Source organism: Chelonia mydas, chromosome 11, assembly GCF_015237465.2.
Source record: "Chelonia mydas isolate rCheMyd1 chromosome 11, rCheMyd1.pri.v2, whole genome shotgun sequence".
Classification (NCBI taxonomy): domain Eukaryota; kingdom Metazoa; phylum Chordata; order Testudines; family Cheloniidae; genus Chelonia; species Chelonia mydas.
The window spans coordinates 18905354-18920355 of record NC_051251.2 but is presented as its reverse complement, the minus strand read 5'-3'; positions in this window follow the sequence as shown (position 1 = coordinate 18920355).

Below are 15002 nucleotides of genomic sequence, written 5' to 3'. Positions count from 1 at the left end.
CTAACTCTGAAACCAGACATTATGTCAGCATTAGTAACTTTTATTTAATGATCATTTAGTAGAAATATCCAGCTAATGTTGTTTATCTGGTGTGGTTAGTTTCATTTGAGAAGTTATTCCGTAGGAGTAAGGTCTGTGAGTTTCAAAGATGCAAATAACTGAATGTTCTGTAAACGAAAAATTTTCATGAAAGTATGCATACCTCATTTGCATCAAATGAAAAAGACGGGAGTTGTACAATAAATAATAGTTTAGGCTTTTTGAAAATTCCAGCCTAAGAGTTTGGTGCTCAGGTCCCACTGAATTTCCTTGGGAGAAATGCAAACATCTATATTAATAGAAAATAGTCACTCAGCACGCTGATGCTACTATTACCTATTTAGTTGTTGATCTCTTTAGTGCAGACATCCAGTCAACACAGCACTTAATGACGCCATGCTAAGGAGCTTACTCACTCTGTTGAGCTGACATAGGCTGAGGACTAGTCTACACTATCAGCAAAGACCCCTGGTGGAGATCCAGTGTATACTGGCAAAAAGAGTTATTTTGTCACTGCAGTTAAGCCACTTCACTGAACAACAAAAGCATAAGCTATACCAACAAAAGGCCTCTTTTCTGGTATAAGCTGTGTCTACACAGGGAGCTTTGCTTGCCAGCATAACTATGTTGATTAGAGGTGTGATTTTTTTCACACTGCTAACTGATGTAGCTATGCCGGCAAAACTTTGTAGTGTAGGCCTGACCTGAATTTATTGGCCTGCATCACAGAAAGCACATCTCTTATCTCACCCTGAGAGTAATTAAGGGAAAAGTTTGCTATATGGAAATGGCCTTTGTTATCCACTTCAAAAGGCGTGGTACAGTTGTGTGTGTTTCACATGGCACCCTAAGCTTTTCAAAAGAGTGCATGTTCCACATCAAACAAATTAATCAATCCTGTGGACCTGATCCTCTTTTAATTTTTAACAAAGTCAAGGGTATTACACCTATGTACAACAAGTCTGAGATCAGAATCTAGTCCTCTATCTATAAAGACATTTCTCCTTATAAAGCTGTATTTTTCCCATTTTCCTTCAGTTCCTTTCTCTTTCTTCCTTAGCGTCCCTGCTCAGCGGCCAGAAATTTCTAAATTGGTGAGCTCACTCTCTCCCTCCCTTTCCTTTTCCCTTTCTCTCCCTCTGTCAATTTCAATGGGCTCCTGCAGTTACTTGGGCAGACAGCATTCCGTTGCCAAGCAACTCTCTGAAAGAGAGCGCATGCAGCCCTTGCACAGACAGAGTGTGGCCGTCTGTTCCAGTGATGCTGTGGCCTAATTTCTGCCTCCCTTGTATTAAGTACAAAAGGGGACATCTCCAAATGTGGTGGGAGAGGGAGTATTGAATTATTTGCACTATTTTTGTTTGTTTATTTTCCCCCCACTCTCCTGATTGGGTGAATCCCCTTGCAACCCAGGGCCCCCAGAAGTCACGCACGATTAGTCCGCTCGCATGCATTTGGAACTGTTCATTGTGCATTGCAGATCACTGCCAATTTTCTGTTAGCTTTTGGCTGAAGTAATAGTACTTATGGAGATCTGTTAAGCTTTCTCTTAACTCTCAGTTAAGGATAACTTTGCATGTAAATTCCCACAGCCATTCATTCATAATCTTTTCCTACCTGACTCTTTTTCTCCTGTTTTTATTACCATGGTGACTTTTCAGGCATGCAAGCATAGTCTCCCTCACTTTCTCTCCTTTCATCATGTCTTCCCGAAGACAAAGAATAGCCAGCAGGATTTTCCCCAGCCCCAGGAGAAGTCAACATTGTGTCCATCCATTTAGAGATGTTTGCCAAACCTTCTCAAAGTTCAGGGATATCTGGGTCCAGATTTTCTAGTTTGAACTCATCTCTATTCCATATCCCATAATCCCTCACTTCCTCTTAGAGACAAGAGTATCATAAAAAAATTATTTTAAAGGCCCAGTTCTGCATTGGTTCCGTACATTCTTTTATTGGTATGATTTTAATATGTGGGTTGCTGATGGTAAATGCTGTGTAATCCATGCCGCTGTCACCTCCATTACAGATTGCAGCAGGCTCACTCTACTGGCGATGCATGTGGACAGAGAGAAAGCTACAGGGCATGAAGCAGTCCAATATTGCTGCAATGCTATGTGCATTCCACTGACTCACCTTTCACTTTTATACCAAGTTTGAAGTCCCAGTCCTAACCTACAAGTCCCGAAATGAGTTGGCACATGGCTACCTCAGACACAATCAAGAATCTTCCTGCACAACTCTCCAAGACAACTGTAATCCACAGAGACAATGCAGTTAGGTAAGGCCCTGTATGCTTCATACACATATTAAAGATCCCATAGAGCTTTATGTAAGAGGTGGGGTCCCAGCCAGAATTTCCAACTTTTCCCCATATTGATTATAGGGCACACTGTGTGTCAGTTAAAAGTGTACACATTGCAAAGAGTGCATTTGTATACCATTGTCTTCTACTGAACACAATCAGAATTGCTCATCTATGTGCCACAGTTCTTATACTGCTAGCAAAGTAGCTAAAGTGGTAGGGTCCTGTTCTTTTGGAGCAAATAATGTGACTTCTGTTCCTGCTATTGTGAGAAGCAAGAAACCATGGTGTTCAATCTAGGACTGTGAAGTCAACATATAGTTTATGAAGTGTTTTGGGATCCTCTGGAATGAAAGATGCTATTTGAACGCAAAATATTAGTATTTGCATGTGTCTCACATATATATCATTTGGCATTGCACAGTACCTCAAGCTTCACACACATCACACCCGGTGGAATGGCATGGAAGTCTATCCTCACAAAAACACAGACCAGTAACACTAAGACAACAACAACAACAACAAAATACACAATCTGATTCTTGCAATGAAGTCTAATTGCCTATCCCATTTGTAGTTAACCTTAAAAAATAAAATAAAAGAAAGAACTCCAGAAGTTGATACTGGGGTTGGCGATACCACTGAATATAATTCCTGTGCTCCTTTACCAAACAGACTTTTATCTGCAAAGGCACAAAACAATCTATCACATGGATATTGAACTCCTGGCCCACTGTCAGATTCATCCTAGTTTATGGATTCCTCTGGCTCCTGCATCAATTTAAGATGACACTACAATTTGGCCCACTGCCAGCAAGCAGCAAGTGAAATAATGCTCCAGTTCTTTTGCACTGGGAACACGCAGCTGTCTTCAAAGGGAAATAGACTAATCCTAGCCCATTCCTCTTGTTCAATACATGTTTAAATAGCTCGGCACTTAGAGGGAAACTAAGATTCATTAGTTTCCTTCGGTACCTAGCTCGTTGCTTCTGGAAAGGGAAACAGACCAGAAGAAGAAGTTATGCATTCAGTAGAGTAATGATGGCTCTTTGAGATGTGTGTCCCTATGGGTGTTCCACTGTAGGTGTGCTTGCATCCCTGTGCTGCTGATTGGAGAACTTCGGTAGCAATGTCTGTTTGGCCCGCACATGCGCTGTCTCCCCTTGTGCCCCACCAGGAGGCTAGCCTCCCTCCGTTCCTTCTCTACCACAGAATCATTGACAAGGACTCTGAAGAAGAGGGGAGGAGGGTGAGTTGTGGAGCACCCATGGAACACACATCTCAAAGAACCTTCCTTACTGCACAAGTAAGTAATTTTTTCTTTAAGTAATGTCCCTATGGGTGCTCCATTGTAGGTGTCTCCCAAGCAATATCCGCACTGGAGAGCCGGAACTTTGGAGTCAGGTCAGTTAGAGATGACAGCACCATGGAGCCAAATATGACATCGGAAGTGGAGTCCCCAGTGATCGCATAATGTTCTGGGAAAGTGTGGACTGATGTTCATGTTGCTGCTCCACAGATCTCTAAGACAGGGCCATTCTTGAAAAAGGTGACGGATGAAGAGAGCAACCTTGTGCAGTATGTACGAACAGTATCGGGGAGGGGGGTTTTATACTGCGAACTTGATAACATCAGCTAATGCAATTCAAGACCCACTTGGAGAGTCTTTGGGCTGATATTGCTGAGCCCTTGGATCTTTCTGCAATGGAGAGGAAAAGTCTCGGGGATTTTGTGAAAACCTTTGTCCTGTCCAGGTAGAAGGCTAGGGCTCTCCTGACATCTAAAGCATGTAGTATAGCCTTCCTGTTGTCTCAATGAGGCTTGAGTAAAAGGTTGGAAGGTGAATCAATTGATTCATATGAAATGGGGAGGTTACCATGGGAGTGAATTTTGGGTGTTGTCTGAGAGTAATTTTGTCCTGAAAGAATACCGTGTAAGAGGGATGTGCCATCAGAGCCGCTATTTCTCCTATTATCCTAGCTGAGGTAATCACTACCAGGAAGACTGTTTTCATTGAAAGGTATGTAAGTGAACAGGTGGCCGTGGGTTCGAAGGGAGACCTAGTCAGTCCTTTCAGTACCAGGTTTAGGTCCCATGTGGGAGTAGAAAGTCGAGGTTGTGGGAAGAGGTTTACTATACCCTTGAGGAATCTTTTAGTGGTCATGTGTGACAGCATTGAGTACCCCCTACCGGTTGGTTGATGGCTGTTATAGCTGCTAGGTGGACTCTGAGAGAGCTTAGAGAGAGTCCCGATCTTTTTAGGGTCAGTGTATAGGCTAAGATGTGTGGAAGAGTTGCCGATGTCGGGGAGATTTGTTGGGAAGTACGCCAAATCCGAAACCTGGACCATTTTTTGCAGGTAAATACACTTGTCAAGGAATTTCTACTGTGTAATAATACTTCTTGCACTTCTGTCAAACAGGTTTCTAGGTGTTGGAACCAAGAAGGAGAGATTCCATGTTGGGATGTAGGGTACGACCTCTGTTCTCTGAGAAGAGATATGAGTGACTGGAAGATCAGCGGGCACGTTGTGAGCTGTGCCAGGTAAGGATACCAGGTTTGTCTTGGCCAAGTGAGAGTGATCAATATGATGTTGTTTTCCATCTCTTTTTATTTTCAGCAGCACTTTTGACAGTAGGGGAAAGGGAAAAAAGGCACAGAGATCCCCATCCCAAGAGGGGAGGAGGAGAGCATTGGCCAGGGAGTGTTGTCCTATCCCTGCTTTGGAGCAGTAGCATGGACATTTCTTGTTCAGGTAAGTGGCAAACAGGTCTGTGGTCAGTGTCCCGCACTGTCTGAATAGATTGTGAAGTACTAGTGGATCTATCTCCCACTCATGGTCGTATGGGAATCTGTGACTGAGACTGTCCACTATGGGGTTTTGTGTGCCTGGGAGATAAACTGCTGACAGTGTGATGTTGTGGGAGATGTACCAGTTCCATAGTCTTATCGCCTCTGCACAGAGGGAAGGCGACCTGGCTCCTCCTTGTCAATTTATGTAGTACATATAGGCTACGTTGTCTATTAGGACTCTTGTGTGCGATCCTTTGATCAGTAGGAGGAAGTGGGCACATGCATGCATTCCTGGCAGCCTTTAGCTCCAGGAGGTTGTTGTGAAGAGATATCTCTTTGCGTGACCACTTGCCTTGTGTAGTGAGGTCGTTTAGATGTGCCCTCCATCCTATGAGCGATGCGTTGGTAGTGAGAAGCAACGACGTGGGGTCTGGGGTTTGCGAGAAGGGGATCCCTTTGCAAACATTGGCTAGGTCTTTTTCCACCAGTCTAAGGAGTTCTTGATCCTGGTGGGTAGGGAGAGAGGTTTGTCTAGTCTGTCCCTGTTTGGTCTGTAAACTGAGCTGAACCAATCTGGAAGCATCGCAATTAAAGCCTGGCATGTATTACTACTGTGCCTGATGCCATATGCCCCAAGAGTTGGAGGCAGTGTCTGATATACATGGGCTATTTTGAATGGTCTCTATGAGTGTGGCCAGGGAGAGAAATCTGTGTTGAGGTAGCAGAGCTCTGGCCTGTACTGAGTCGAGGTCGGCCCCTAGGAATTCTAGATGTTGCACTGGAGCGAGGGTTGATTTCTGGGTATTGATCTGTAGGCCCAGGTCTGTAAACATGTGCATTGCAGCTTTGGTGACGTGGTGAGCCTCTTGGAGAGATTGGGCTCTGCGGAGGCAATCATCCAGATAAGGGTAAATCATGATCCCTTGGGAGCGTAGAAGTGCGGCCATTACTGAGAGAACCTTGGAAAATACTCTTGGGGCCGATGATAGCTCGAAGGGGAGCACCCTGTACTGGTAGTGGTCTTGTCCTAAAGTGAATCTGAGAAATCATCTGAGAGTCAGTAGGACTGAAATATGAAAATAGGTGTCCTGAAGGTCGAGGACCGAAAATCAGTCTCCCTGTTCCAAAGCTGGAATGATCATTGTTAGAGTGACCATCTCTAATTTTGGAGCTTTGACAAACTTGCTGAGAGCTCTGAGGTCCAGTATGGGTCTCCAACCTACCCTCCTCTTGGGTATTAGGAAATAGCAAGAATAGAACCCTTTGCCTCATAGAAGTTGAGGTACTGGTTCTCTGGCTTCTACTTGGAGGAGATAATCTACTTCTTGTCATAGTAAACTCTCGTGAGAAAGGTCCCTGAAGAGGGATGGGGAAGGTTGTTGTGGAGGGATTAGAGAGGTTAAATGGATAGAGTACCCATTGCAAATGATCTCTAGGACCCATTGGTCTGATGTTATGCATTCCCAGGTGCTGCAGAATGCTGCCAACCAGCAGCCAAATGGGTGGATAGCAGTGATCAGCTGTAGCAGTTGGGGGAGTGGTCTATCGGCGCCTCAGCCAACACATCAAAACTGGAAGACAGCTGGGCTGAGGAAGGTTGCGGGCCAGATGGTTTATGCCTTGAAAATTTATTACTTTTCCTCTGTGGTTTGTGAGCTGGATATAGGGAGGTGCGTGGTTTGTGCTGGGGCTGTGGGCTAACCTTCCTCTTTTGTCTTGGTGTGTAGATGCCCAGCAAATGGAGAGTGGCTAGAGAATTCTTCAGGGTGTGAAGAGAGGCATCAGTCTTTTCCATGAAGAGTTTAGTGCCTTTAAAAGGAAGGTCTTTGATGGTTGACTGTACCTCCTTCGGGAAGCCCAAGAGATGGAGCCATGACACCTGTTGCATCACTGCTGCCGTGGAGATGGACCTGGCCACTGTGTTGACTGCATCCAGGGCAGATTGTAGCGCTGTTTTTGCTATTGACTGTCCCTCCTGAATAATGGCCTTGAATTGGTCATGATGTGACTCAAGCAGTTGCTCAATAAACTCATGCAGTTTTGAATGATTTACATAGTCGTATTTTGCCATCAGGGCTTGATAGTTGGTGATTCAAAACTGAAGTGTAGCTGAGGAGTTATGCCTTCCTCACAAAAAGATCCAAACACTTCTACCCCCTAGCATATGGAGTGGACTTCAGCCGTTGTTGATGGCTGCAGGAATTAACAGCATCCATCATGATGGACTTGGGTGGAGTGTGGGAGAAGAGGAACTCAGTCTCCCACACTGAGACATTATATTTTTTGTCTTCCCACTTGCTGGTAGGTGCCACCGATGCTGGGGTCTGCCAGATGGTTCTTGCCAGGTCCAGACTGGCCTTGTTAATTGGTAGGGCAATCTTTGAGGAAGAGGATGAGTGGAGTCTGTCAAGGAGTCAATGGTGGGTGTCCTTGACTTCCTCTAGTGGTATTTGGAAAGTATTTGGACTCCCTTCGGGATGTCCTGGAAGAGGGGAAAGTCATCCATGAGAGACGACAGTGGAGGCAAGATGGCCTCATATGGGGCGGGGGAGGAGGAGGATATGATCCTTGGGGTCACTTCTTCCTCAACAGCACCCTCATGTTCCTCCATGATTTCTTCCAGAGGTTCTGAAATTCGGAAAGCCATGGCCAAAGAGGTGTGCCTTGAGGGTTCTTGGGTGGGGCTAGAAGCTTGAGAGGCATGGTGCTGATATGCAGCTCTATGGCCCCAGTATGGCCACTGGAGTGGTGGTGGCATAGAGGTTGGTAGTGGTGCCCATGGATGGCCGTACCAAGATGGTGGCGGTGGAGCCATTTGAGGCTATGCTCAAGGACCCTGCTGATATTGGGTAGGGTAAGACATCAAGTATTCCTCCCACTGTAAGGAGACTGTGAGGAGTACTTGATGCCACCTCCTCAGGTTCACTAACTGAGCCCTCACTGGAGAGTAGGGGAGCATGACAGGGCAGCCGGGAAGACTCCCATGCTAATCGAAGACTCAGTGCAGAGGTTCTGGTACCAAGAAGAGGGGACTCTGGTACCTCCAATACACAGAGGTCCCAAGAGTATTGGAACTCCGTAGGTACCGACCAACTCAATCTCATTGGCGCTACTGGGGGGACTGGAGATCTTGTCCATACCAGTCGCTCTGGGGCCGAATGAGGTGTCAATGATGGTACCGATATAGGATCAGTTACTGGAAATATAGTTTTAGGGGAGTGCTTACTCTTGTCCTTGTCACTTGCTGCCGATGACTCGGTGCCAGTGCCCATCGGGTCCATGAGCTTGTCAATGGTACCTGCTACTGAGGATTTCCATGAGCCATGGGTACTGATCTGAGAAGGTCTCAGTGCCGATGGTACTGAGGATATCGAGCATGCCAGAGAGCGTTTATAGCTATCTTGAGGCTCACTCTGGGGACCTCCTGCTCTCTCCTTACCTTTGTGAGAGGGGTCAGAGGGTTGTTTCTTCAGCCCACATCCTTTAGATGTGGGTACACTACTTGAAGATGAATTACATGATCCTAGTCAATTTCTTTCTGTGGCCCACTTCTGCCATCAGTTACACCTGTACAGCTCCACTGATTTAACTGAGGTTGCTGGTATATTAAAAACAAAATTTCTCTAGCCCTCTATTGTTGATGGAGTTGCTCTTTAAACAGGAAAGGGTCTATTAGGGAAAATGACTGGAAGAATGCTAGTCAGTTTCACTCCATAGAGTCAAGGATTTTTGCTGCCTCAAAGACCAAACATTTAGGAAGGTGGAAAAGCAGAAAAACAAGAAAGGGCAGTGCTGACAAAGAGCAAAAAGGAGAAAGGAAAAATAAACATGACAGAAAAAAGAGACACTGAAGAGACCAAAATAGAGAAAGAGAAAAAAGGGGAAAGGGTGGGTCTTTAAGTGCTCCACATACATGTTTGCCAGTGAAGGGAAAATATAGTTAAATGAAACACTGAGTGCAATAGCTAACTTAAATCTTAGACACAATCTAGATCTTGGTTTCAGGTTGGTTTTGGATGGAGGGGCATCAAGATGAATCCATTGGCATGGAAAGACCAATTCCTCCTCTAATCTGGAGTCAGGACTCTCCTTTGCTCCCCTTGGAGCACAGGATCTATTTTATTAGAACACCTCAAAGATTATTGGGAGCAGTAGGGTTTCAGGTGGCTCCAGGCAGGACTCTGTTCAGCTGGTGGACTACTCTATCAGTGGTCTCATAACACAAGAACTCGGGGTCATCAAATGAAATTAATAGGCAGCCGGTTTTAAACAAACAAAAGAAAGTATTTTTTCACACAACACAATTCAACCTGTGGAACTCCTTGCCAGAGGATGTTGTGAAGGCCAAGACTATAACATGGTTCTGAAAAGAACTAGATAAGTTCATGGAGGATAGGTCCATCAATGGATATTAGCCAGGATGGACAGGGGTGGTGTCCCTAGCCTCTGTTTGCTAGAAGCTGGGAATGGGTGACAGGGGATGGATCATTGATGATTACCTGTTCATTCCCTCTGGGGCAACTGGCATTGACCACTGTCGGAAGACAGGATACTGGGCTAAATGGACCTTTGGTCTTACCCAGTATGGCCGTTCTTATGTTATGTCTAGTTGGACATTATTGTACTTCATCTTCAGCCAGTGAAACACGGCCCCTAAACATCTTCATCCACTGCATTATCTTCACCAGTCACCTTAGAGTATAGCAACTTGTGACAAGTGAAGCAGAAAAGGATGCGAGAGTGTTGATGGTGGAAATCCTGTTCTGAGTTAAATCAAATGGGAGAAACATATGGGAATGGAAGTGTGATGGGGTATTCACCCCACACTAGCCTACAAGAGATTAGTGAGGAGGAGAAGGGGCCAATGAACTGGACAGGTTACAGCTGAAGAGAATTGGGTAGCCTAGGTAATCCCTGAATGTTGATGGAGCCCAGGTGAGATGGACTAGGCGGAGCTAGTATAAAACCAAGAAATTGGCAGCAGAAGAGGACTGAAGTTAGGGAGCCTATAGCCACTCTCTGGACATTGGAGAGGGAAGGAAGGAAACATAGGTAGGAAAAGGCCCAGGGAAATGGTAGCAAGGTTTAAGATGGTGCAGAACTTGGCTGCTGATTAGAGCAGGGGTGGCCAACCTGAGCCTGAGAAGGAGCCAGAATGTATCAATGTACATTGCCAAAGAGCCGAAATAATACGTCAGGAGGCCCCCATTAGCTCCCCCCACCCCAGCGCCTCCCACCCACAAGCAGCCCCGCAGATCAGCACCTCCCCCTCCCTCCCCACACCTCCAGATCAGCTGTTTTGTGGCATGCAGGAGGCTCTGTGTATGTGTGGCGGGGGGAGGAGCGAGGGCACTGCAGGCTGATGGGAGGGGGTGGGAAGGGTCTGTGGCAGAGCCAGGGGTTGAGCAGTGTGCACCCCCTGGCACACTGGAAAGTTGGCACCTGTAGCTCCAGCCCTGGCGTCGGTGCCTATACAAGGAGCCACATATTAACTTCTGAAGAACTGCATGTGGCTCCGGAGCCACAGGTTGGCCACCCCTGGATCAGAAGGTCCCTGAGCTGGAACTCCTGGAGTACAGGGCGGGCCCAAGTTACCCTACCAGCCAGTGGGGAAGTGGCCCTGTCTGGGCAGTGAATACGAAGACTCCCTGAGACCATTTGTATGTAGACACTTTGATACCCCAGAAGGGGAAAACACATAATGCCCTTGCAGGAGGGCTAAATCACAAAGAGCAAGTAGCCAAGCCACAAAGAGCAAGAGGTGAAGAGAGAGTTCCCTGAGTCACAGAGACAGAGAGAGGCGGCAGGGTGTGATTGAACAAGTATCAGAAGTGGGTGTCAGACCTGGAAGGACCTAATTAATCCCCAAAGCAGCCAGGAGGAGCTGTCCAAGCAGTGAGTGGACACCATGACAGGGAGAAACATATAGGAAACTCTCTATTTTATACCATGACTGTGGTGGAAGCCATAGAAGGTTTCTCCACCTTAGCATCCACAGAGTTCTGATCTATGTTAATCTGGATGGTGAACAGCCTAGTTGTCTCCATTCATTTATGGACTCGAGGACTTCTCACTGTGCAGTTTTCAATTTATTTCACAGAGAAGATCGCTTGGAATCAGATGGGGCCAGAAGCTTCCAGAGCCATGTCTTGGTAGGGGAGAAATGTCTGGGTTTTGGACAGTTAGGGTTTTTGAAGTTCCAGAGATGTCTGGGAACCTGTAGACAGCAACCTACAGTTGGACTTGTCCTAATCAGCTGGTGAAATGCAGCACTGGGACCAATTCTCTCCTGCACCAAGAGCTGCTCATCACAAGAGAGTGAGGGGACCATTAAGCAATTGGTTATGGTTCCCCTATTCTGTGGGCCAATCTCTGCCAGCCCTAGAGTGAGTTAGAGCAGCATAGGGGTACAATTCTGCTCTATCTCAATGGTGGTTTATAGCCTTAATTTTGACCCACAGGCACTAATTACAAACTTAATTCAGCTTGGCACCTCTGACTTACCATAAAGGCAGACAGTCTGATGCAGAAGTTCATAACCACTTGGATGGTCAGATCAATAAAGTGGGCAATCTGTCCCTTTTACCTTCACAGTTTACATACTGACTTAAAAGTCAAAAGACTGAGTGCGGTAGACTTCCCTTTTGTCATTAGCAAATGGGTGTTCTGCAGGAAGAAATCAGTCAACACTTCATGATTGTATCAAAAAACAAATAGTACATGAAACAAAGACATTTTACAGCTCAGACTTCCATAGTCAGGATTGGCTGATTAAGCATTTTCCCCTCTTTATTTTTAATGTACTTTGAATAAGAGCCTAAGGACAGTAGAACAGAAGTTACAAAGATAATTTTAACCAGTTCAGTACAGCGAGTATAACTAGTTTTATTTTCTTATCCCTTTGTTATTTGTTTGTTTTTTCCTCATAAGTTTCCCCAACTCATTCACCTTGCAGAAGACCCATCCTCCTCTGCTCCTTACATTTGCTAGAGTCTTTCATATGGAATTACTTCCTTTAATTCCTGCTGTGCATGCATGTGACATCTAGTTCCACCTCATTTGGTACCAGCTCAGATCCTATCAGAATTTACACTTCTCTCGAGTCTCATACAAAATGCTTTAATGGGTAGACTAGATTTAAAAAACCACCCTCATTTAATCAAAGTATTTAAATGGAACTTAGATTTTTAAAAAAATAAATCCTAACACTCTCACCTGAAAAGTCTTTAAAAAGCAACTCCATTAACCTACCTACATGAGTAACTGTAAGCTGCAGCTTGCCTCATTTAATCAGTAACAATATTCTGGCAAGCCTTCCTCCTGTCCCCAAATTTACAAAGTTGATGGGATGTTTCCAGAGAAATACAATGAATTGTAGGATGTGAGATATAGTTCAGTAACCTAAAATCTATGGACCAATTCATGGGGTAGGCTTCTCTCCAGGCAGGAGACAAATAACTCCCACTGATGGGAATTACCCATATCTCATGGGGGGAGACTAGGCCGAGAAAGTCCTCATTTAGGATGAACTGTTGCCTTCAGTTACATCAATGCTGTCTCACAGACTTCAATGAGAGATTACATACAATAGTGATAAATGCCTTAAAAATACCTGGTATATATATTTAAATATATATATGGGCCCGCCTGCATTTATCAACCATACAAACTTGCCCCGAGATCATTTCAGATCTTACAAGCTAAAAAGGCTGGAGTGCGGTTTGTTAGATACACACAAGAGGTTTTACCTGATCTTAAGTTTTCAGTGCCTTGATTTAAACAAATGTTTGTTGTGTAATATGCTTTCTGTCCTCCAGTTCAGCTGTACCAAGTGGCTACACAAGGAGCTCTAGCAATACCACTTCATTAATGCAGCATCTACAGTGAACACATCCAGTGCAGCCGGCAATAAAACATCTGGGCCATCTATTGGTAGAAAACTAAGGACAGTGCAAAATCATCTGATATAGCTGAGAACTCCAATACTTAAATAAGTTATTTAATTTAAAATCATAGAATCATAGGACTGGAAGGGACCTCGAGAGGTCATCTAGTCCAGTCCCCTGCACTCACGGCAGGACTAAGTATTATCTAGACCATCTCTGACAGGTGTTTGTCTAACCTGCTCTTAAAATCTCCAATGATAGATATTCCACAACCTCCCAAGGCAATTTATTCCAGTGCTTAACCACTCTGACAGTTAGGAAGATTTTCCTAATATCCAACCTAAATTGCCCTTGCTGCAATTTAAGTCCATTGCTTCTTTTCTTATCCTCAGAGGTAATTGAGAACAATTTTTCTCCCTCCTCCTTGTAACAACCTTTTATGTACTTGAAAACAGCTATCAGGTCCCCTCTCAGTCTCCTCTTCTCCAGACTAAACAAACCCAATTTTTTCAATCTTCCCTCATAGGGTCACATTTTCTAGACCTTTAATCATATTTGTTGCTCTTTTCTGGACTTTCTTCAATTTGTCCATATCTTTCCTGAAATGTGGCACCCAGAACTGGACACAATACTCCAGTTGAGGCCTAATCAGTGCGGAGTAGAGCAGATGAATTACTTCTCGTGTCGCTTACAACACGCCTGCTAATACATCCCAGAATGATGTTTGCTTTTTTTGCAACAGTGTTACACTGTTGACTCATATTTAGCTTGTGGTCCACTATGACCCCCAGATACCTTTCTACAGTACAGTACAGTACTAGGCAGTCATTTCCCAATTTGTATGTGTGTAACTGATTGTTTCTTCCTAAGTGGAGTACTTTGCATTTGTCCTTATTGAATTTCATCCTATTTACTTCAGACCATTTCTCCAGTTTGTCCAGATCATTTTGAATTATAATCCGATCCTCCAATGCACTTGCAACCCCTCCCAGCTTGGTATTGTCTGCAAACTTTATAAGTGTACACTCTATGCCATTATGTAAATTATTGATGAATATATTGAACAGAACTGGACCCAGCACTGATCACTGCGGGACCCCACTCATTATGCCCTTCCAGCATTACTGTGAACCACTGATAACTGTTCTTTGGTTTTTCAACCAGTTATACACCCACCTTCCTAAGCACTTCCTATCTTGTGAACTTCTATGCTGCCAGGCTGAGTAAATGGCTGTAGGTCCCTTAAACTGAAGCCCATGTAGCTAAATATTCTCTTACTGAAGAAAGATGTATTCAACCATTCCTTTCACCTTCAACCTTTCTATTCAATAGTCTCTGAAAAGCAACTATCCATGCAGCAAGGATTTAGGAAGACAAGCAAACAGAACCTAACCTAAGCCCCTATTGCACAGTATTTAAATAAAGCAAAAGCTGCTCTCACACTAGTAGCCAAGTGCCCTGTACCTGCTTCCCAGAAGTATGTGATCCAAGACAACTGTGAAATGGTTCCCTCTCAACAGTTAAAGCTGTAACCAGCTTCTGTTATTAAACCCCAGTTTAGCTCCTTTATAAATGGTTTGGAAATTTTGCTTTGGCCTGCAAATTTCCAGATTTACTCTGAATGCAAAAGAATTCTTGGGGGAGGGGAGAAAGTATGGTCAAACCTCTTTTCTACTACAGGTCATTAAAAATTACTCTGATTTGAAATTGTATCTTTTGTCTAATGTTTCTATGTCACTCAAAACTGGTTTGTTACACCACCTTCAAACTTTACACATACTTGAATCTCCTAGACAACTCATGCACTGTCTCTGTGTAAAGTAAGTATGTTGTAATTAACCAAATGTATTAATGATTTTTGTTGTGGGTAATTTGGGATCCAATCCTGTTCCTATTGATTTTAATGGAAGTTTTATTTTTTTGCCATAGACTTCAATTGAAAGACCACACTCAAAGACTAGTTATCAATGGTTCACTATCAA